This window comes from Pelobates fuscus, chromosome 2 (genome assembly GCF_036172605.1).
Source record: "Pelobates fuscus isolate aPelFus1 chromosome 2, aPelFus1.pri, whole genome shotgun sequence".
In the NCBI taxonomy this organism is placed as follows: domain Eukaryota; kingdom Metazoa; phylum Chordata; class Amphibia; order Anura; family Pelobatidae; genus Pelobates; species Pelobates fuscus.
This window is the reverse complement of record NC_086318.1, coordinates 220867722-220892552: the sequence shown is the minus strand read 5'-3', so window position 1 is coordinate 220892552 and position 24831 is coordinate 220867722. Positions and strand designations below refer to the sequence as shown.

The 24831-nt window shown below is 39.9% G+C and overlaps 1 protein-coding gene across 1 annotated transcript in view; it reads left to right on the top strand.

Annotated features, from left to right (window-relative positions):
* Positions 1 to 24831, top strand: part of WDR27 (WD repeat domain 27) — a 501316-nt gene that overhangs the window by 58102 nt on the left and 418383 nt on the right. The gene's annotated exons all lie outside the window — the stretch shown is intronic.

The window sequence follows — 24831 nt, the reverse complement described above, 5'->3', positions numbered from 1 at the left end:
ATTCGGAGCTGAGAGGCGGATCGGGGCGGAGAGATCCCCAGCGCCAAGGGAGTCCGGCGCTCGAGAAAGGTAAATGCTTAAGACACACACACACTCTCACGAACAGACGCATACACACTAGCTAACAGACACACACATTTACTGACAGACACACACTCAGTGACAGACATACATACACACTCACTGAGACAGACACTCACTCACTTACAAAACCCACACTCACTAACAGACGCACACAAACTAACACACTCAGTGACAGACACACACAGTAACACACTCACTGACACACTCTAACACTCACGTTAAAAAAAAAAAAAAAAAAAAAATAATCCCCCCAGTCTCCTTACCTGTGGGAGAACTGAGGGGATTCCCTGGGGTTTAGTGGTGCCACCGGGCGCGTGCGCGAGGGAGCACTCTCCCTGGCTGAGTGCTTCCTCTTCAGCTCCCTCGCGCGCCGCGTACTGATGCCGGAGCCGGAAGATGATGTTATCTTCCGGCTCCTATATCAGTGCGGTGCGCGAGGGAGCTGAAGAGGAAGCACTCAGGGGAGACTGCTCCCTTGCGCGCCAGCCTGCCTGCCTGCCTGCCTGCCCGCCCGCCGGGTGACACCAGGGCCAGCCTCGGGGGGCCCTGAGGTGGCCAGCTCCTGTGGAGAAGAGGCTGGCCACAGTGGCATACATACCGTGTCGCAGGGCGGTATGACCCCGGTATGTACGCCACTGGACATATAGCACATAAAACATATTTGTACAGAGCGCTATGGGGTTTTATTCAATAAACAGTGAATTGTAGTAAAAAAAATTTTACAGTTTGTAAAATTTTGGCCACATTTGGCTTTTTTTAGCCTAAATTTGCAATTCCTTGATCAATTCACTCAAATGGTTACTCCAAACCATGGCTACTTTAGTGGTTTGATTCTATCATGGTGTCTGGAGTATGTATATGCAATGTTTTGCTTTGAAATCCTACACATCCGGAGTTTAACTCATCTGCTGCCAGATGTGTAACTCCACCTCTGGCAGCATCATTAAGCAGCCCAGAATTCTTGACTGGCCAATATCAATTATGTGCATTGCAAATCTTTTTTACCCCATTAATTGGAAACCGGGTCAAGGATATCCTCTCCTCATAATCACTACAGGGGCTGTAATGGTTATGGAAAGCAAGGATGCACGTGTGTTGAGCTGCTTGTATTACATCTATTTATCACTGTTAAGCGCCTTGTTATATTACACCGACTCTTTGTTTTTCTGCTCTAATGGTTATGATGGTCCGCCCGCACCTCCCATGCCTCACCCTTCTGTCAGTCCCTACATTGGCTTCCTATAAAATATAGAGCTCAATTTAAAATTCTGCTTCTTGCTTTCAAATCTCTACAGAATGCTGCTCCCACCTATCTATCCTCCCTTATACACAAGTATGTCCCCTTACGATCTGCTGAAGACTTACGTCTATCTTCTGTCCGTACTCCCACCTCTGATGCTCGCCTTCAAGATTTCTCGAGGGCTGCACCGTTCCTGTTCAACTCGCTTCCCTCCTCCGTTAGATGCTCCACTCCTTCAAAAAATCGTTAAAAACCCACTTCTTCATAAAAGCGTATGAATTAAACTCTTAATAGCTCCCAACTGATTCCTCTTCTGCAACTGTCACTAGTCTAATACTATCCTTACCTTTTGTGTCATTTTACCCCACTCCCTCTAGCATGTAAGCTCATTGAGCAGGGCCCTCAACCCCTCTGTTCCTGTGTGTCCAACTTGTCTGGTTACAACTACATGTCTGTTCGTCCACCCATTGTAAAGCGCTGCAGAATTTGACGGCGCTCTATAAATATCATAATAATAATGGTTTTAAACACACTTTTTAGTGAATGGACTTTAATAAATTTTTTGAGTGAGTGGAGTAAAAAATAATAATAAAAATAATTATTTATTAATATTGCATAATCACATGTTATCAGCACAAAGCCGCTGGCAGGGAGCTTGTGTTCTGAAACTTTTTGCACTCCCTCATCTTGGAGCTCACTAAATGGCTGACTAAAATGCAGCTGCCAAGTTCTCCAGGTCTGATTCATTATTGAGTGTTGGAACAAACAGGTTACTATAGTTTACATCCGCTGGATGTACAGACTACATGCTTCCTGACTGGACCATCAGGGATTCGGGAGCCCTGCTGGACCAAGGGTGATACAGACTTCCTTCGAAACATCCATGAATCATAGCTCCCCTGCCTGCAGAAGTAAGAGTAAGTAAAAGTAAGAGCACCGCACAGATAACAAACATCCTGCACACCTACACTATGCTGTGTAAATTTGCGGGGCAGTGGAGAGACTGTATGGGAGGCAGAGGGTGAGACCCTGCCCAGAGCTCTATGTATGTAGATGAAATTATTGTGTGTACCAGGGCAAGTAAATTGTCATAGTGCATAAGCAGATTGGGCTGCCGCTTCTAGTCCCTTGGATGAGTGGATTCTTTTTTTGTACATTTCCACACCTTTGATATGTAATATAATACATATTATGAACGTATATAGTGTCTGTATGGTTTTGTGTTTAGGTGCAGATGTTAACTGGTCTGGGAGCAATTTGTAACTTCCTGTACTTTTCCCCACATTGTGTCGATCTGGTGACATCATCATGCAGGACGCCACTGCAATGTGCATATTTCTTTTTAATGTTTTGACATAGGCCTCTGGCACACAATGCCCATTTATTCAGAGTACAATATACATATTATCAACTATTCTATTACTATTTCAGCTCCCTGTTGCTGTTCCTTGGTATTTTCTATAGCACATTCTTTATTCTTTTTAGTTCTGTTGATTTAGACCTGGCTAGTTATCAGTGACCTGGCCTTTGGAACCCCCTTCACTACACTTTTTTGTGCTCCTCTACCTTCTGTACTTCCTTGACCTTGATTTGCACTCTTTTGTCTTTATGTCTGCCTGTAGGCTCCATGCTATTAGCCAGGCCACGCTAAGGAAAAGTCATATGCATCTTTCCTGTTACTTCTTGGATAACCCTCAGGTTCAAATTCTGCCTGTCAGTCTTCCCAACACCTTGACACAAATATAGAGATTTTAAAGAAAGAGGAGACACGTTTTCTGTTTTTAACCATATAATAAAAAAGCCAACTTTTCATTTGTTATTTTCAGTCATGGTATTTTGCAAATTTTTTCATTATTCTTTTTATTATTATTATTATTATTATTATTATTATATAACGGTGTGTGGAGTGCTCTTAATGCTATATTGGACAGGGAGTTAAACCAAGTAATAAAAATGACACACTAGTTGGATAGACAGACACACTGCAAATAGTTGTCCTTCAGCTTTAAGACATGGAATGCATCATGGGAGATACAATTCTGCAACTGTTAGAGGTGAGCCATGCATGCATTACATACTAAAATGACTGAGACAGACAGACAGACATACATATGCATACTAACAGGGTTATTTACTAAAGTGAGAATTTAAAATTAGTTTAAAGTGAATTTAAAATGTAAGGCCAGAGTGGCCAAACTGAAAGCATGGCTTACTTTTTCCAGTTCGATCTTAAATTTTAAATTCACTTTAAATTCTCACATTAGTGAATAATCCTGTAAGACGAACATACACAGACCGTGACAGAAGGCAACATTATGGATGCATCACATTGAATTAACCCCTTAAAACCGGAGGGCGTACTATTACGCCCTATTCTAAGCAGCTCTAAACGTCGCAGGGTGTAATAGTACGCCCTCCTGTTTTTTTTTTTACTTACCCAGTCGCCTGTGATCCCACGCCGGCGATCGCGGTTGGGGGGACTCCCAGGGAGTCCCCTGCAGCAGATCCTTCCACCTGCAGCCCCCCCCGGCCATGTGAGAGTGAGGTCCTTGCGAGGACCTCACAATCACATGGCCGGGTTAGCTGGCTGCTGCATTGCCAGCAGGGGGACTGCCTGTAATGACAGTCCCCCTGCTGGCTGGAAATAAAATCAAATTAAAATAAGTGTAAAAAAAAAAAGAATATATACTTAGATCATATATATTATATATATATATATATATATGTGTGTGTGTGTGTGTATATATATATATATACACACACACACATACACTGTCTAGGTGTATTTTACTATTAATATATATATAATTATATATATATATATATATATATATATATATATATATATTATCAAATTATACGTAGACTGATACTGATTAAATATATATAATTATTGTTATATATATATTTATATATAATATAAAAAAAATGTAAATACGTTAAAAATAAAATTAAAAAAAATTAAAAATAAATAATAAAAAAATATATAGATGTGTGTTATTTCGTTCTAACTGTATTGCGATATTAATATATTTATTTATCAAAATACACAGAACGAAATAATATATATATCTATATACATAAATATATACGTATATATCATATATATATAAATTCTACATATATATTTATGTAATATTTTTACATAATTAGGTATTTTAATTAATTACAATTAGCGGGACCTGCCTGACAACCCAAGCAGAACGTATAGGGAATTTAATTTGCTAGCACTATATTTACCCTATAACTTTCCAAGACACCATAAAACCTGTACATGGGGGGGGTACTGTTTTACTCGGGAGACTTCGCTGAACACAAATATTAGTGTTTCAAAACAGTAAAATGTATTACAACGATGATATCGCCAGTAAAAGTGAAGTTTTTTGCATTTTTTCCCGCACAAACAGCACTTACACGGACAATATTATTGCTGTGATACTTCTTACTGTTTTGAAACACAAATATTTGTGTTCAGCGAAGTCTCCCGAGTACAACAGTACCCCTCATTTACAGGTTTTATGGTGTTTTCAAAAGTTACAGCGTCAAATATAAGGCTTGTGTTTCATTTTTTTCACATTCAAATTTGCCAGATTGGTTACGTTGCCTTTAAGACCCTATAGTAGCCCAAGAATGAAAATTACTCCTATGATGGTATACCATTTGCAATAGTAGACAACCCAATGTATTGCAAATGGGGTATGTCCAGTCTTTTTTAGTAGCCACTTAGTCACAAACACTGGCCAAAATTTGCGTTTTTTGCATTTTTCACAAACAAACAAATACTAACACTAACTTTGGCCAGTGTTTGTGACCAAATGGCTACTAAAAAGATTGGACATACCCCATTTGCAATACCTTGGGTTGTCTACTATTGCAAATGGTATGCCATTATGGGTGTAAATTTAATTCCTGGGCTACTATACAGTCTCAAAGGCAACGTAACCAATCGGGCGAATTTCAATTTCAAATGTAATATGCTATATTTGACCCTGTAACTTCCCAAAACACCATAAAACCTGTACATGGGGGGTACTGTTTTACACTTGAGACTTTGCTGAATACAAATATGTGTATTTTATTGCAGTAAAAGCAAACAGTATTATGACATTGGCAGTTAAAATGTCATGTCGAACTAAAAAAAATAACATTTCTTATTTTCTCCCATTTTTTTCATATTAAATTATGTTTCATAGCTAAATATTTGATGTTAAATGAAAGCCCTGTTTTCCCTGAATAAAATGATAAATAATAAGGGTGGGTGCATTTAATATGAAAGAGGTGAATTACGGTTGGACAGACATATAGCGCAAATGCCAGGTTTTGTTTACGTTTTGTTTTGTTCACAACGTGTACATTTGGCTCAGTCCTTAAGGGGTTAAATACATGTAAAGGAAAATGGAGGATTACTTAAAATAATACCCATACACAAACATAAAATGACATATCTGTTTTTTAGTTCTTAGAGATTTCCAAAAAAGGATGGTATTTGAAGATTTCTGCTCTAAAAATACCATTCTAGTTTGAGACATTAGGCATAAGGAAGTCGGTTAGATTTCCACATAAAGTGGAATGAGACATGAGAATGAGCATGCCTTTAGCTTACACCAGCTAACCACAAAAATTCAACCAAGAACCATTCTTTTTTTTTAAAACTAATAATGACTGTGCCAGTAAAAAATGTATCCATTAAAAATTTTCTAAAATGATCGATGATCACACATAATTAAGGTAAGACACTAGATCAACTGAACTCAGAAATGGAAAATCAATCTGTTATCTAACCGCAGAAGTATCCATGATTGCTTTTACGAACTTAACTAGGAATTTGACCAAATGACATTTGTTTTTCCAGCCATTAGAAAACTGCTTTACTGCAATAAGTTATGTTGTGGGTGACTTTCCAGAATGCCAATTTCACAAGGTTTCTAAATCTGTACAGTGGTATTTGTATTAAAAAGACAAAAAAATATTAACAGGAATAAAGCCAGTTGTTAAATTCTGTCAGCTTCTTAAATGAGAACAAATGCTTTTACTAGTGTTACCTCATTTAACAGTAACATTTTAACATTGTTAAATAGTCTTAAATGATTAAGTAGAATTGAATCTAGAGTTTAAATGCAGTACTTGATTACCTTCATCAGACCAAATTTTTAGATAAATTCTTTCGATTTAAACCATGGGATTTATTCACTAAACTATGGATGATTGATAAGGGAATTTCAGATCCAAACCAGCCAAAGTAGAAAACTCCTCCACCTTAGTCCCCCTTTCTTGCTTGGCTGTTTTGGTATAAAGATATGTAATTCACTTGTCAGTTCTCAATAAAAATATCAAATTAAGTGAATACATCTAATTATGAATGACTAAACCATCAATTTAACCAGACATTCTCCGAAAAAATAGAATGTCCTGTATGTTGTGTATTGAGGTTATGTGGCACCGGAGCACATATGCACACACATTTTTATTTATTTACGGTAAGGTCCGCCTCGCCTCCCTTTTCTTACTTTGAAAAGGGGCTGTAGAGGAACCCTTCCCCGGTCTCTAGTGGGGCGCTGCGGTGAACTCTCTGCACTGTTTGTCCAGCTCCATGCATCTCTATACTGATGCCACAGCTGTGGTGACTATATATCATGGCTTCAGTATCAGTGCAGGGCGAGTTGAGCAATCATCGTAGAGTGATCCCTGTAGCACAATTGCCACATGCTCTGCAGCCAGTTAAAACAGCAACAGAGCAGGCACCTTTGATGTGGCAGGATGGATCTCTCAAATGCTCCCTCGTTACCACTTCAATGAGTGGAATTACTCTGTTGACTGATAGCAGCCAATAGAGAACTAGGCTAGGTGCCCCAATCACCACAGGAGTGGTGTGTGAGTGCACGCTAAAAAGATTAGTGCTCTATCTCCTGGAAGGAGAGGAAAGCTAGTACAAATTTGTATGCAGCATGTTCATGCTAAGCAACTCAACTCTCTAATACTCTCTAACGATAGAGCACTCTGTACAAGTTTTTTTTACAGCATGTGCATGCAGCACGGATACGTTGGACAAAATGGATATTGGGCAGTTGAAACTGATTATTCCAGCTGCCTGAATGGCAGCTCTCAGGGGCTGTTCTAAGCTATGTTCAGATGTTGTTGGCTCAGAGGGCACCATCACCTTTCGAATTATAAAACATTGTTAAGGTGCTTTGAGCACACTTCTACCCTTAGGCTGTGCTCCTTTGTTGAATGGTTGATTTCGTACCTGTCTCCTAGAACACCTTTAATCCTCTGTATCATGCATTGATTACAAATTTACTACTTCTGTTCTTGCAACCTACTTTTAGCACTTACCTACTACCGTGCCACAACCATGAAATGTTCCTGTGAACTGGTGAATTAGATATTCATGTATTGTATTGAGCTATAATACTTGGATTAAAGGCTTGAAATAGTACTTTATTCTAAACATTGCTTTTCAAATGTGTATGTTAACGTTGCTTATTTTGCTAAAATTCGCTGTATTTCATGTAGCGTTGAAACTCCCAGTTCGGCAAGAATCTTTTGAATGTCATTAGAACTTTCCATTTCCAGCTCGGCAGAGATAACTTTATATACCTTAAGAAATGTAAACAGGATGTTATCAAATATGTGTAATTCTTTATTATTTAAATGAGAGGATGGATTATGTAATAAAGACATACTGTAAGGAAATACTATGACACAACACAGAGTGTCTAAGTAAAACACAAGTTAAATAATACTCTTGTGAAATAAACATATGACTGGGCCTTAGAGTGGCTGCTCCTCTAATGTACTGCTCAGTCAGGTTGCCAGTGCTGTGAACCTTTGCTTGGCTGTTTCCCGAGCCCCTAGTATGATAATATCCTTGTTTTTCTTCAGTAGACAAGATCTATTATTGATCTTTCCACCTCTGTGAAGCTGATTCAATTTGCTAACTTCCTTACTCACACACTATGCCTTTATCTTGGCTTCCAGTTTGCCAGTGTGGGCATTGTTTTTCTTTCAGTCTGATCTTGTTGTCAAGCATTTGGAGGACCACTAATAACCACTAATAAATGGGCATATATGAGCTTGCTGTTCTTTCTGATAGTAGTGGTAGGGATTTTAGACACTACCCTATTAAGCACTGCTAGCATACTGTTAAAATGACGTTTTTCAGTGAACTTTTGTAGTCTTGTCTGGTATTCAAGGACTGCTAGCTTTTTTAAGATCATCGCTATGCCATGTTGAGGCCAGGTTGCAGGTTGGAAAAACTCTGTAAGTATAAGTATGGGTATGGGAGTCTCTTTCTCCTCATTGTCATCCATGTACTTTTGTGTAGTCCATCTAATTTCATTTGAGACACTAGTTTTCGCTTGACTGTGTTCAAATGTTGTGTAACTAATGGTTTTGGTGTTAAAATAGATGATGTTCTTGTATTCATCATAGTGCTCCCTTATATTCATAAATACCATTTGATTGGGCCTGCTGCTATAATAGCAGTCAAACAGATCCAGTTTGTCACTCTGTGTCCATGAATGGTTTGTTCCTGTAGCCCACTTGTTGTAAGATTGACCTGATTCCATAGCATCTGTCGCGGACTTGTTAATCCAGGTGTCATCTGAGCCGGCATGAGTCTCTTGGTTTATGTCACTCTCATATTGTAGACGTAGGCAGATATATTACATAGTTACATAGCTGAAAAGTTCAGCCTTCCTCACATATGTTTTTGCTGTTCATCCAAAAGAAGGCAAAAAACCTAGTCTGAAGCGCTTCCAATTTTGCAACACACTAGAAAAAAAAATAGCAGTCAGATGTCTCCTTGGATCAACCAGCTATTACCCCACTAATGTTTTTGCAAGTATTTATCCAATTGCAGTTTAAACATATGTATGGACTCTGATAAAAAACACCTCTTCAGGCAGAGAATTCCATATCCTTATTGCTCTTACTATAAAAAAACCCCAAAACCCTTTCTTTGCCTTAGATGAAATTTCCTTTCTTCCATTCTAAATGTATGACCTTGTGTCCTATGTATAGCCCTGTTTATGAATAGGTTTCCAGATAATGGTTTGTACTGCCCCAAATATATTTTTATAATGTTATCATATCCCCTCCTAGGCACTGTTTTTCCAAACCAAAGAGATTTACATTTTTTAACCATTCTTCGTAACTAAAATGTTCCATTCCTTTTATCAATTTTGTAGCTCATCTCTGCACTTTTTCTAGTGCCATGATATCATTCTTTAGAACAGGTGCCCAAAATTGCACAGCACATTTAAGGTGTGGTCTTGCCAGCGATTTATATAGAGGCAAAATTATATTTCTATCCTGAGAATTTATGCCCCCATTTATACATGACAAAACCTTACTGGCCTTAGCAACTGCAGATTGACATTGCATATTGCGGCCTAATTTGTTGTCTATAACAAATCCCATATGTGTGGTTATCCCTAATTCACTACCATTTAGGGTGTAAGTTGCTTGTGCATTCTTGACCCCCGAAGTGCATAACTTTGCATTTCTCTACGTTTAATTTCATCTGCATCTTAGTGCCCAGTCCCCCAATCTATCCAAATCCCTCTGCAGAAAAGCAATATCCTTCTCACATTTTATTACTTTACAAAGTTTTGTGTCATCTGCAAACACTGAAACATGGCTTTCAATGCCTATTTCAAGATCATTTATACATATGTTAAATAGAAGCGGTCCCAAAACAGAACCCTGAGGGACACCACTTACCACTTTTGTCCAGCCTGAAAATTTACCATTAAGGACAACTTGTTGTACTCTATCCTTAAGCCAATTTTCTACACAAGAACAAGAATAATCATCTAGACCACTTTCTTTTAGTTCAAAGACTAACCTATTGTGAGGAACTGTATCAAATGCCTTGTCAAAATATAAGTAGATCACATCCACTCCAACACGCTGATCTATACTTCTACTTACTTCTTCGTAGAATGCAATTAGGTTAGTTTGACATGACCTATTCATAAACCATGCTGATTATTGCTAATAACAAAGTTCTTCCCAATGAATTCCTGAATATTATCCCTTAAAAGCCCTTTAAATATTTTCCCAGTCACAGAAGTTAAACTCACAGCTCTATAATTTCCAGGCAAGGATTTTGTGCCCTTTTTAAATATAGGAACGACATCTGCCTTCCTCCAATCTTCCGGTACAATACCTGAAAGAAAATATTTTTGAAAAATTAAATACAGAGATTCACTTATTCACTTAGCTTCTTAAGTACTCGTGGGTAAATACCGTCAGGCCCTGGAGCTTTATTTACATTAATTTTCTTTAACAGCTGTAGCACCTTGTCTCAAGTTATCCAATCACAAGTTATCTGCAAGTTTTTTCAGCAATCATTTGCATATCTCTTGCCATAGGATCCTCAATATATACTGAAGAGAAATAGTTATTTCAAATTTCTGCCTTTTCTTGGTCTTCATTAGCTAACAGACCCATCGCTGTTTCCAGTGTACCTACACTTTCATTTGTATTTTTTTTTTTTTTTTGAATTGATGTACTTGAAAAAATGGTTGGGATTTGTTTTGCATTCTTTGGCCATCAATTTCTCGTTTTCTAGTTTAGCCACTTTAATTGCCTTTTTGCAAGTATTATTGGCTTCCTTATATCTTATATAGAATGTCTCTGATTTGTCAGATTTAAATGCTTTAAATTCCCTTTTCTTATTTTTTTTTTAATTATTTTTACGTGCATGAGTTAGTTTAACAAGCATTCATGTCATGCCCCAACAGCAGGAACATGTATTGAAATAGACAAAGTATAACAGTTGTGGCATAGAAAATCGGTGCACATTTTTGTATAAGGGTTATGAAGAGAAAACAAGATGATAGTCGGTGGTGTGACAACATATCAATTGATAAAAAGATCAGGCTATTCCGGCTGACTACATGAGTGTAGCTTGCGAGATTAAACGAGTGTTGCGCATGTGAAACAGATTTAAAAGATGGTCACGCTAAGATATGAGTAACAATCAATTCTGGTTAAGCAAGCTGGAAACTAGGCCCACATGACAAGAGGGTAGTTAAAGGCAAGGAACACGTTTTAAAGAAGTCATCTTGACCTATAATAAGACAATCTTACATGGTTACAAGAGGAGAGGTTAAGGATTGCCATATCTTTGCACCGCATAGGGTATTACCGTGCTGGTTGATATTAAGTAGGTGCAAACTAAACCGGCTAGACTAACTGATTATAATTCTTGGTAATAAAATAAGATAATGGCATGAAAACAAACTTGACAGGCTAATTCTCGAAGGTGTGGTTTAGTACAAAAGTCCCTCATAGTGTAAGTGTGGGTGATTCTTATGTCGGTGCGTTCACCTTGCCCCACAGCATTTGGGAACTCAGAACAAGCATAGTGAGAGTGTGTCAGGCAACCAGCCCAGTGTGCTGGCTAAACAGGCAATGTATTTATAATTTTAGTGTCTCTAGACAGGTAGCAAGGGAATGTAGTCTTTTCCGGCATCATCTAGGATACCACATAGAAAGAGAGTCCTGTATAAGATACCTGTGGGCTGTGGGAGATCAAACTAGCCCCTCTGGTGAAGGCTCCGGTCTATCAGCCGATGCCCCTGTGGTTTTTGCTGTTTGCTTGTGTATTGAGTCCATTTTTAGGTGTAGCGTAGCGTTGTGGAGGCGGAGAGCACCTCCATCTCTGGGGTTGCTGATGAGCCAGTGCTTTGTTTCTTCGTGCTTGGGTTCTTGTGGGGTCCTGTGCCTCTCCCGAGGTGGTGGCGCAGTGGGCGCTGCTTGTTGCTCGTGTGGTACTCCATTTGCTTTCTGTAGTCTTCAGCATGTGTGGCTGATGCTTGCGGGTTGGCTTGTGGCTATGTAGGGCTGCAGTCCGGTGTTTCGGCTGCTGCTTTGTTTTCATCTGCCTACGTTGTTGGCATGCTGGGGTCGCACTCTGTGTGGCTCTCGCCCCAGGTGGTGTGACTTCTCTTCCGGGGGTTAACAAGGCGTGTGCCATTGGTACCGGGCTCGGCTTTGCCGCCATCTTGTAGGGTAGGCCTCTGGGGTTTCGCGCCACCTAGTCTCCACAAGTTTTGAGCTGTGGGGACCGGGTTGCGAGTTTGCAGCCCTGTGTACCTTGCTAGGTGATATCTGTTGTCCGCTTCAGATTCCGCAGCTCGGTCTCCGCACACGTGGCCTCCGCCATCATGGCCGCGGGTCTTGGGCCTGCATGGTGGTCTGAGAACGCCTCCGCGTGTAGTTTGGAGCACGGACCGGGATCATCCCCCCGGTCCAGAGTAGGGGAACAGGACCGGGCCCGTCGATGTGCCTTTTGTGTTCCGGGCTCCGTTGGGCAGGATAGTGGAGCGGCGGCCGTCCACTCCACTCCACTCACCGCCAGGTAGGTACCCGCTGGATGCTGCAGGGGACCCTTCCTCCGGGGGACTGGAACTCCGGGAGCGAGCCTCTCCCCGGCCCCGGTAGCCCGTGTACTTTGCAGGTCGGGGTTGTTGGTCGCTGATTTCAGCTAAATTCTCGATTTTTCGTAGAAATTGAGCAGGAGCTGTGCTTCCCTGCGACCGCTCGGCTCGGCGGCCCGGCCCCCGTTCTTATTTTTAATCTCTTGTTTTACTTCTCTACTAAGCCACATTGGTTTCAATTTGTTTCTTTTCTATTTATTACCCATTGGTACATACTGAGAAATTTACCTTTGTAATAGTTGTTTGAATAGTTTCAATTTATCCTCAGTGTTTTTTGCCAGTCGATATCTTGTAGAGCTGCCCTAATCTTATTGAAATTAGCTTTTTTAAAATTATACGTTTTAGAATACCCTGTGCTTTTGCTTTTGTCAGTCTTTGTTCTATCGGTGGCAGCGTCGTTAGTAAGTTAGGTACCTATCGTTGTGACAGTTAGAAGAATGTCACCTAGCCTACAGGGACTCGGGGGTGGGGAGAGTTAGGCACCTTCCCGCGGGTCTGGGCTCTATTGCGGCTATAATGGTCCATCTTGGGGCTTTGACTGTGAGAGTAAACTGGGCTTAGTCACGGCTAGAGTTGTTTGTGGAATGTTGAGATAAGTGACAGAAAAAAAAAAGAGATTAAAATAACAGTGACGATTTGGAGCAGAAATACAGTTAACATAATGCAGCACTGGTATGGCCAGTGGTCAGGTCGCAGTCGCTGCTCCCGGGCTTCTCTTTCCCTCGAAGTGTGAAGGGTCTTGCTCAGTTTGGAATCCCGGTCTGGGTGTTGGAGGCGACGTCCGGGTGTGGGCTCAGTCCCAGTGTTGGAGGAAACGCTGCGGCATCTGTTATGGAGGTGAGTCTCAACTCCCTGCCGTCCATTGTTGTAGCTGTAAGGGCTCGCGGTAGAGTCCATTGATACTCCACTCCAACTTCCCGTAATCGGCTCGCCCAGGGATCTCCGCCATTGTAGGGTGTTCCTGGTGAGGTCTTGAAAAAATGGCAATTTGGAGTTCTCAAAATCCAGTGGCGTTTTGCCCTTCACTGCTGCTAGAATGCGGTTCCTGTCTGTGTCAGGTCCCCTGCACCGCTCGCGGTGACCTTGCTGACCTCATCACAGCGAGCGGCGTCCTCTGGTCCCTGTCTCCAGACTGACAGTGTGTCTGACGCTGCATGCTCCAGAGCAGCTTCCTTATGTGTGCTGCACCGGGTCATGTGACCCAGCACACAGTGATGACCTCAGAGACCACAAGGGAGGGAAGAAGAAACTCCTCCCACATGTTGTGGTTAACACTAATTGGAGGTTATCCAATCAGACACACTCTCTGTAACCCCTCCCTTGCCTCATTGCCCTGTTGTGGTCTTTGGTTTACTATTGAGTGTTGCACTTGTTATTTGGATTTCCTCGTTACTGATATTTGGCTTTGTCTCTCGTTATTCCGTCTCTCTGTTTCCCTTGATCTCGGCTTGTGTTTTGACTATCCCTTTTTGCATAATCCGACCATTCTAAGGATCGGTATTGCAATTCTCTCTACTCTGTCCTTTCTGTGTGTTAGGGTTCCCTAGTGAACGTTACATTCTGTCACGGAATGGTAGCGAACAATTACAGGGAGTGCAGAATTATTAGGCAAATGAGTATTTTGACCACATCATCCTCTTTATGCATGTTGTCTTACTCCAAGCTGTATAGGCTCGAAAGCCTACTACCAATTAAGCGTATTAGGTGATGTGCATCTCTGTAATGAGAAGGGGTGTGGTCTAATGACATCAACACCCTATATCAGGTGTGCATAATTATATCAGGTGTGCATAATTATTAGGCAACTTCCTTTCCTTTGGCAAATTGGGTCAAAAGAAGGACTTGACAGGCTCAGAAAAGTCAAAAATAGTGAGATATCTTGCAGAGGGATGCAGCACTCTTAAAATTGCAAAGCTTCTGAAGCGTGATCATCGAACAATCAAGCGTTTCATTCAAAATAGTCAACAGGGTCGCAAGAAGCGTGTGGAAAAACCAAGGCGCAAAATATCTGCCCATGAACTGAGAAAAGTCAAGCGTGCAGCTGCCAAGATGCCACTTGCCACCAGTTTGGCCATATTTCAGAGCTGCAACATCACTGGAGTGCCCAAAAGCACAAGGTGTGCAATACTCAGAGACATGGCCAAGGTAAGAAAGGCTGAAAGACGACCACCACTGAACAAGACACACAAGCTGAAACGTCAAGACTGGGCCAAGAAATATCTCAAGACTGATTTTTCTAAGGTTTTATGGACTGATGAAATGAGAGTGAGTCTTGATGGGCCAGATGGATGGGCTCGTGGCTGGATTGGTAAAGGGCAGAGAGCTCCAGTCCGACTCAGACGCCAGCAAGGTGGAGGTGGAGTACTGGTTTGGGCTGGTATCATCAAAGATGAGCTTGTGGGGCCTTTTCGGGTTGAGGATGGAGTCAAGCTCAACTCCCAGTCCTACTGCCAGTTTCTGGAAGACACCTTCTTCAAGCAGTGGTACAGGAAGAAGTCTGCATCCTTCAAGAAAAACATGATTTTCATGCAGGACAATGCTCCATCACACGCGTCCAAGTACTCCACAGTGTGGCTGGCAAGAAAGGGTATATAAGAAGAAAATCTAATGACATGGCCTCCTTGTTCACCTGATCTGAACCCCATTGAGAACCTGTGGTCCATCATCAAATGTGAGATTTACAAGGAGGGAAAACAGTACACCTCTCTGAACAGTGTCTGGGAGGCTGTGGTTGCTTCTGCACGCAATGTTGATGGTGAACAGATCAAAACACTGACAGAATCCATGGATGGCAGGCTTTTGAGTGTCCTTGCAAAGAAAGGTGGCTATATTGGTCACTGATTTGTTTTTGTTATGTTTTTGAATGTCAGAAATGTATATTTGTGAATGTTGAGATGTTATATTGGTTTCACTAGTAAAAATAAATTGAAATGGGTATATATTTGTTTTTTGTTAAGTTGCCTAATAATTATGCACAGTAATAGTCACCTGCACACACAGATATCCCCCTAAAATAGCTAAAACTAAAAACAAACTAAAAACTACTTCCAAAAAAATTCAGCTTTGATATTGAGTTTTTTGGGTTCATTGAGAACATGGTTGTTGTTCAATAATACAATTAATCCTCAAAAATACAACTTGCCTAATAATTCTGCACTCCCTGTACGTCGTGGGTGTCATCGGATAGAGCCTGTTGGGACTTGTTTATCCTGTAGCAGCCCTCTGAGTTTTTTTGACCTGAGAATGAGGTAGGAGTGAGTCTGTCAGCTGTCTTCTATAGTATGGCAGTTGAGCCTGGTCTATTGTGTCTGGTATACCTCAGAGTTTAATATTGGAGCATGTGAGTGTAGTAGGCTTTGCATCTGGTCTTTCACCTCTTGCACCTCTCGTTTGAGATCTTGGACCTCTGCCTCTGTAGCCTGCATGGACTATGTCCAAGTCAGCTGCCGACATCTCTCTGAGCTCCCTTAAGAGGTTTGCGATATCCTGTTTAGTAGCAGGGGCTAGTGGATCTTGGTCTGCCATTGCCTCTAGGGGTGTCGTGGAGGTGAGTGTGTCCCCAGGTGCAGTCGGGTCTGTTTCGGAATCTGGTCTGTTTACCCTGTTTTACGGCCTGCCCGCCATCTTGGAGGCGTTGGGCGCTGCAGCATCTCCCCTATGTCATGGGATTCCTTGCTGGGGCCCGGCTGTGGTTTCTGGGATCGGTGTCCCATATTGTCTGTGCGCTGTGGGAGATGGTCAGGTGGCCACGAGGTGCTGTATATTTCTGCCAACTCTGCCCCCAGGTATGCCCCGGATGTGCGGCGAGCCTTCTTACCCGTTTTCCGGTAAAAGAAAGGCATGGTGCTATTGCTCGCTCCTGTCTGAGTGTGCGGGGTGTTGATTGGAGGTCCGATGGCTGCGGGGTATCCCAAATTAGTTCAGATTAGTCAATTATTGTCCCTGCGTTTTCTTTTTTGAGTTTATTTTAAAAATTACCATACTGTGATGACTATTTCCCAAATGCTCCCCTACTTGAATGTTGGTCAAAAGATCAATATTGTTTGTTACAATGAGATCCAGACAAGCATCCTTTTTAGTTGGTGCTTGTACCAGTTGTGACATAAAGGTGTCATTTAACACATTCAAAAACCTGATTACCCTTGCTGAAGTACTAGTCACTATATCCCAATTTATGTCTGGGTAATTAAAATCACTCTAGTCCAATTTATTGTTTGTTGTCTTGCTTAAATTGGCTCTGTCATGTTTTTTTTTTTTTCTTTTTTCTGCTTTCTTTTCTTTATGCCCACTGCATCTTAATGCATATACTCCCCTTTAATAATAGTTTTTAATAATATTTGCTGTATTTTATTCCTTGTGCCGGATCTCAATATCTGAATGCAGCTATTGTGGTCTCCTCTGCCCATAATCTCTGCTATTTGCCCTTCTGTGGGATTCCTTATACTCAAGGACAGTGGGTAAATTGGTCAACTAAAGCAAACCCTTGCTTTTAACCTCTGCCCATTGTTGTTTTGTCAAATTGACTGCTATACGTAAGAAAAAGTAGTTCCTGCATTTCTTTATGTATTTTATGAAAACTACCGTTCAAGTTTAAAAAAAAGAAAATGTGTCCCCTTGAAACCATCTTGCTCTACAATGGGATAATTAATATGTAATATATAACATTTAAATGTCTAACTGGATGTATGCAACCACTATACATGTCATTATGCATATTGATCAACATCCGCAGGTTGTATTGAGAGATATCTATTGTACCATTGGTATTATTGTACACTCTTACTGTATCCAACTGGATATCTTATGACTCAATAAAAATAGAAAAATTGAAGAAAAAAAAGAGAGAGATTCTGACTCAGGGAGCTATATAGATGCAGGTAGGAACAAGATAAGCAGAACAAGTAGATAAGGACAACACGTTAAAATTAAATCTATAGTAGCTAATCTGGAAAAATGTACTATAATCATAGCTTGGCTAATTTAGCCTTAATTTCTCCTTTATGATTTCATCACATCGAAGGAACACTCCAAGCATCATACTCAGTAGAGCTAACTGCAAGCAGGCTATGACATTGATACTTTTGTGCTTCATGTACTTTGAGCCCGAAAGAAGACACCCCCTTGAGGAAGTGGAGAGTAGAGGAGACCATTTATCTGAGGACTTTATTCATTAATCTGCTAAAAAAAATAAAAATGTATTTTTCAGTTTTATGTATCTTTTACCATTTGTAATACTATTCATGAGGTCAGACATTACTCTGTCTGCCTCCACATTTTGATTGCTTTTGTTTCTATGGTCCTGCTTTACAGGTAATGTATTATACTTTGTGTTCTGGCCTTATTACTACTAAAAATGTAATCACTGTTAGGCCACACGTTTCCAGCACATTTACGGTAATGTTCTATGACAACCATTGTTTGCTTGTAATATGTGGCAAATATGCTAAAAAAAACACAAAAAAAACATTTCATGAATAAATAGAAAACAAAACATCCTATGCAATCAATACCATTACAAATGTAAATGTTAGAGCTGAGGTTCTAGTTGGAGAGTCATGTTGCTCATATTCATTAATCAGTTGTATTTTGCTTCTTTATCATATTTGAAAAAAATTATCAAAGTCTTTTGACTGAAAGACATGTTAAACAGATCCTTACATATATCAAATTGTACTCATTTACACTACCAAATTAATTTCACATACTGATTAAAAAAAGAGAAACTCCACTGCCCAAATACAAAATAGATTAAAAAAAAATATTGTTTAGTAGATATATATATACTTGCATGCATTTAATTATGTATTTTTTTTTTCATTGTTGTATATCTAAACACAGTTAACAAAACCTGCAGTTCTCTTGTCTGTTACCTTTGCAAGCCCAGACGTTCTGTGGCTGTCCAATCACAGACTTCCCAATGCAGCTCAATGAGAAGGGCAGGTCTTTGTAGGGCAGATGCTTTGAGCTGCCTCTTGAGTTTAGGACAAAGAGAGCTGGAATAGAGCCAATATTGGGTACACTGAGATACTATATAAAATGGGTGTTGAAAGTGCCAATAATTTTAGCACTTAATGATAACCTGATAACATAGAAATGAAACAATCTATCCATCCTTCATATCATATAGTAACAGCTCCTAATGGTTGCACCAACCCTCTGAGTGGGCAGAGTGTAGTGTCTGTGTAAGGTGGGTGAATAAACGGGCTAGATGGCTAAGTAACTGTTAATCTAGAATGATAGTATCATCTCCGGGTAAGGAGTGCTGTGAAAGGCAAGTGGACAGAGCACAGCTCCCAGAAAGTGCAGAACCGGTAACCCACCAAACGCTGCTCATATAAGCTGCTTCCCTCCCATGCCTTTGAGGGCACCTGTCACAAAATCCCGCTATGTAATAACAACCTGATGTCTAAGGAGTGGAGGCAGAAAGGAACGAAAGAATAAAAAATAATAAATATAAATAGTTAAAAGCAATAGCGCGGTGGCAAGTCAGAGTGCAAGTTCAAGGTTAAACTTGAAGGTTTAAAAAGTTTGAGGACCCCTGTGCTAAGGTATTGCAGCTTAATTATACGACATGGAAAGTTAGGTTCATTGTGAAAAATAATCCTAAATGATGATAAGGATTTAGACAGTCTCAATTTGAATATGAAGATAAATATTTTAGTTAAATTGTACTAGCATGCATGGATTTTCTGGCACTGTTAGTGTTATTATTATTGGTAACGGCATAATGAACCGATGTAGAACTTAGATCATATTCTCATAAAGTAGTACTTCAATTAGAATGTATGAAGTAATGTCCTATATAAGTGCTCGGATGCAAAGAGTAATAGAGCTACTAGATATGATACATAATGTGTGATAATGGTATTGAATTAATAACCATGATTAGGATTTAAGATGAGGAAAATAAAATTACACCAGAACGTTCATGCGTTAAATCTTCATATTTACTTCCGATTTTCTTATAATACCGCACTGTATTATGTAATTGTAATATTATCAGAGCAAAATAACTAATTTGCTCTAAATGTCACAGCAGTCTATGGACTAAAGAATACTATATAAAATGGGTGTTGAAAGTGCCAATAATTTTAGCACTTAATGAGAACCTGATAACATAGGAATGAAACAATCTATGCATCTTTCCTTTCATATAGTAACAGCTCCTAATGGTTGCACCAACCCTCTGAGTGGGCAGAGGGCTTATTGATGCTCAAACACTTGGGAAGCAGACAAATGTAATATTCTGGGCGTCACACTGGATGTGGTAATCTGTAATTTTTGGAATTAGAGTATATTCTTCACCGTTTATTAAGGAGAAAACTAATTTATGTATAAAGGGAGTGAAATTGAATTCTTCCTTGAGACCATCTGGTGTAAGTGTTTTGAGATGATAAATCCATCTAGATTCCTTCATCAATAGTACTTTGTTAAAGTTCCCTTTTCTAGTGTTCATGGTCAATTTCTCTAAGGCTTGAAATGTCAAATGTGTGGGGTCACCTTGATGGTGGTTTCTGACGTGGTTGGAGACTGGAGTAGATACATTAGGGTTTGTGATAGAGCAAATGTTGGTACGTTTTACCTACATATTGGATCCCACAACTGCATGTTATCAAATATATCACCCGTGTGCTGCTGCAGTTAATTAACTCTTTTATCTTATATTCTTTTTTGTTTTAGAGCATGTCAAAATTTTAGTAGGTTTAATGTATTGGCAGGCTTTGCAGTGTCCACAAAGGTAGATGCCAGTGGTTTGTGTTAACCAGGTGGATTGAACTTTTTTGTTTGTTCCGTATGGCTGTGGACCAAATAGTCTCTGAGATTTTTAGCTCTGCGTGCCGTGATTTGGGGAAGTTGCCAATCTCTTCGTTCTGATCGGTTTCATGTTGTAGAATTGGCCAATTGCGGGACATATTTTCTGTACTGAGTCCCAATATTGGTCAAAAGTGCCCACACAACTAATTATCTTTGTTTCTGCCTTAGGTCTTGTGGTTCTTAGACTTTCACTTCTATTTGTTGACATTGCTCGTTGGTAAGCTTTTTAAGAGTTTGTTGGGGTACCCTTTCTGTTTGAACATACTCCTTAACTTGTTGGCATCTAGCTGGAAGGTCTCATCATTTGAGAAATTTCGTTTCGCTCTCAGGTACTGGGCAAATGGTATCAATGTTTTCAATGTCACTGGATGATGGCTGGTCCAATTTAGCAGACTATTAGTGGCTGTGCTCTTTCTGAATAGTTCTGTTTCTATTTTACCATCTTCCAGAATTTTTATATTTAGGTCTAGAAATTCCATATGAGTCGATAACATGTGTTAACGTAAGGCCTATGTTGTTCTGATTTAGCTCTTGCACTAGATCTTTGAATCTTTCCACCGATCCCAGCCAGAAGATCAGTATGTCATCAATGTATCTATGCCAACTATAGATACAGGTGTCATACTGGTCTTTGATAGTTGCTTCCAGAATGGTCTCCTCCCACCAGCCCAAGTAAAGGTTGGTGTAGCTTGGGGCACAGGCCGTACCCATGGTTGTGCCCCTAAGCTGAAGGTAATATTGTCCATTGAACACGAAGAAATTATGAGTTAAGACATATTCTAGTAGTCTAATGATAAAGTCTCTTTGTGCTGGTGTAAGTTCAGATGATTTCTTAAAGGACCACTCTAGTGCCAGGAAAACATACTCGTTTTCCTGGCACTAGAGTGCCCTGAGGGTGCCCCCACCCTCAGGGACCCCTTCCCGCCCGGCTCTGGAAAGGGGAAAGGGGTTAAATCTTACCTTTTTCCAGCGCTGGGCGGAGAGCTCTCCTTCTCCGATCCGCCTCTTCTCCTCCCCGTCGGCTGAATGCGCACGCGCGGCAAGAGCTGCGCACGCATTCAGCCGGTCACATAGGAAAGCATTCATAATGCTTTCCTATGGACGCTGGCGTGCTCTCACTGTGAAAATCACAGTGAGAAGCACGCAAGCGCCTCTAGCGGCTGTCAATGAGACAGCCACTAGAGGACATGGGGGAAGGCTTAACCCATTCATAAACATAGCAGTTTCTCTGAAACTGCTATGTTTATGAAAAAATGGGTTAACCCTAGAAGGACCTGGCACCCAGACCACCTCATTAAGCTGAAGTGGTCTGGGTGCCTAGAGTGGTCCTTTAAGGAAATACGATGTAGCTAGTAATCCATTGTCATGGGAAATATTGTTATATAGTGCTACAATGTCAAGACTACCTAATAGAGAGTAGGGTGGTAATTCCAAATTTTCTAGTTTGACAACAAAAGGATGTAATAACTTTACAAGAAATTGTCTGCTTCTCTCTGTGATTGATCCATTACCGGAGACTATAGGTCTTCCTGGGGGTGTTACTGGGTTTTTGTTGATCTTGGGAAGGCAATAAAAAGTTGCAATCGTAGGGGGTCAAGTGGGGCAGTATGAACTTATATTCTTCACTAGTAATGATGCCATCCGTTATTGCTGGTTCTAGGATTGACTTTAGTTCTGGCCCTTCGGTAAAGGGCTATATGCCTCTGCATCTTTAAGGTGTTCCATACACATCTCTATGTATTTCTCGTTATCTAGAAGAACAATGTTACCTCCTTTATCAGATGATTTTATTACTAAGTTGAGTTCACGACATTGTTACATGAGTGCTTTTTGTTCGCCTGAGGTTAAATTGTCTTTATGCATTGTGGGAATTTCCAAGGACTCAATTTCATCTGTGGTCATTTTAATGAAAAGGTCCACACTCAACACTTCTTTGAGGTTTTGTGTGAACCAGCTCTCTGGGTTCAGGTTGGTAAGAGGTTGATCTAGGTCTTGTTCTTCGAGTAGGGACAGTAATGTTTGATAGTGTTTGTAATCATCATCGGAGAAACCCGCTTCTTTAGTTAATTTATGGTTTTTACTCATATTTGTACTACATTAAGTGCTAATTTTCGACAGAATAAGTTGGTGTCCTTGATCCAGTCGAATTTATTAATGTTTGGAGTGGATACAAAGGAAAGACCCTTATTGAGAAGTGATACATGATGTGGTTCAAGTGAGAAGCTTGATAGATTAACTATTTGATTTTAATTAATACTCATTGGGTCAGGTGTGTTCTTCTGTCTGGTTTGAACCCCCATTTTATTCTGACCCTTAGTCTGCCACCTAGTGGAAGTGGCCAGTCCTCTTCTAAAAAAAGGAGAGGAGGAAGTATTTCTGTCAGTTTGGTTCGTAATTTCTTGATTAACCGTTAATGACGTGTCTGGAAAAGTTACACTTTTATTGTTTTTTCTCAAGATACCTCTTCCTTTATAATTATCTCTGTTTCGCTGGTTTCTGGTTTGTCTGTAAGAGCCAGAATCAGAATCCGTCCAATCCGTACTGCCAGATGTGTAACTGTTTCTACTAGAATTACGAGTTCTGGGTCTTCTTTTAGTGCGAAAGATATTACCCCCTTTTAAGTCTTTATGGTCTCTTACAAATTGTACGTGTTTTTTCTCCTTTATATGTATTTTAACCCCTTAAGACCGGAGGGCGTACAATTACGTCCTTTTTTAAACGGCTCTAAACTCCGCCGGGTGTAATTATACGCCCTCCGGTTGTTTTTTTACTTACCCGGTCGCCGGCGATCCCACGCCGGCGATCGCGGTTGGGGGGACTCCCAGGGAGCGCCCCGTGGCACGTCCGCCCTCTTCAGTCCCCCCCCCCCCCTCCGGGCCATGTGAGAGTGAGGTCCTTGCGAGGTCCTCACAATCACATGGCCGGGATAGCTGGCTGCAGCAATGCCAGCAGGGGGACTGCCTGTAATGACAGGTAGTCCACCTGCTGGCTGGAAATCAAATTAAAATAAATTAAATAAGTGTAAAAAAATATATATATACTTAGATCATATATATATATGTTTTAAGTATATATATACACATATACATACACACACATACACTGTCTAGGTGTATTTTACTATTAATATATATATAATTATATATATATATATATTAATATCAAATTAAACGTAGACTGATACTGATTAAATATATATTTAATTATTGTTATATATAATATAAAAAAATAAATATGTAAATACGTAAAAAAATAAAATAAACAAAATAATTAAACAAATAATTAAATATATAGATGTGTGTTATTTCATTCTAACTGCATTGTGATATTAATATATATATTTATATCAAAATACAAGTAGAACGAAATATATATATCTATATACATAAATATATACATATATATCACTATATATATATATATATACCTATATATAAATAAAAATATTTAAAAACAATTATGTATATATATATATACATATATTAATTCTACACATATATTTATGTAATATTTTTACATAATTAGGTATCCTAATTAATTACAATTAGCGGGACCTGCCTGACAACCCATGCCGAAAGTATAGGGAATTTAATTTGCTAGCACTATATTTAACCCTATAACTTTCCAAGACACCATAAAACCTGTACATGGGAGGTACTGTTTTACTCGGGAGACTTCGCTGAACACAAATATTAGTGTTTCAAAACAGTAAAATGTATAACAACAATGATATCGCCAGTAAAAGTGACGTTTTTTGCATTTTTCACGCACAAACAGCACTTACACGGACGATATTATTGCTGCAATACTTTTTACTGTTTTGAAACACAAATATTTGTATTCAGCGAAGTCTCCCGAGTACAACAGTACCCCTCATGTACAGGTTTTATGGTGTTTTCGAAAGTTACAGCGTCAAATATAAGGCTTGTGTTTCATTTTTTTTCACATTAAAATTCGCCAGATTGCTTACGTTGCCTTTGGGACCCTATGGTAGCCCAAGAATGAAAATTACCCCTATGATGGCATACCATTTGCAATAGTAGACAACCCAAGGTATTGCAAATGGGGTATGTCCAGTCTTTTTAAGTAGCCACTTAGTCACAAACACTGGCCAAAATTTGCGTTTTTTGCATTTTTCACACACAAACAAATACTAACGCTAACTTTGGCCAGTGTTTGTGACCAAATGGCTACTAAAAAAGACTGGACATAACCCATTTGCAATACCTTGGGTTGTCTACT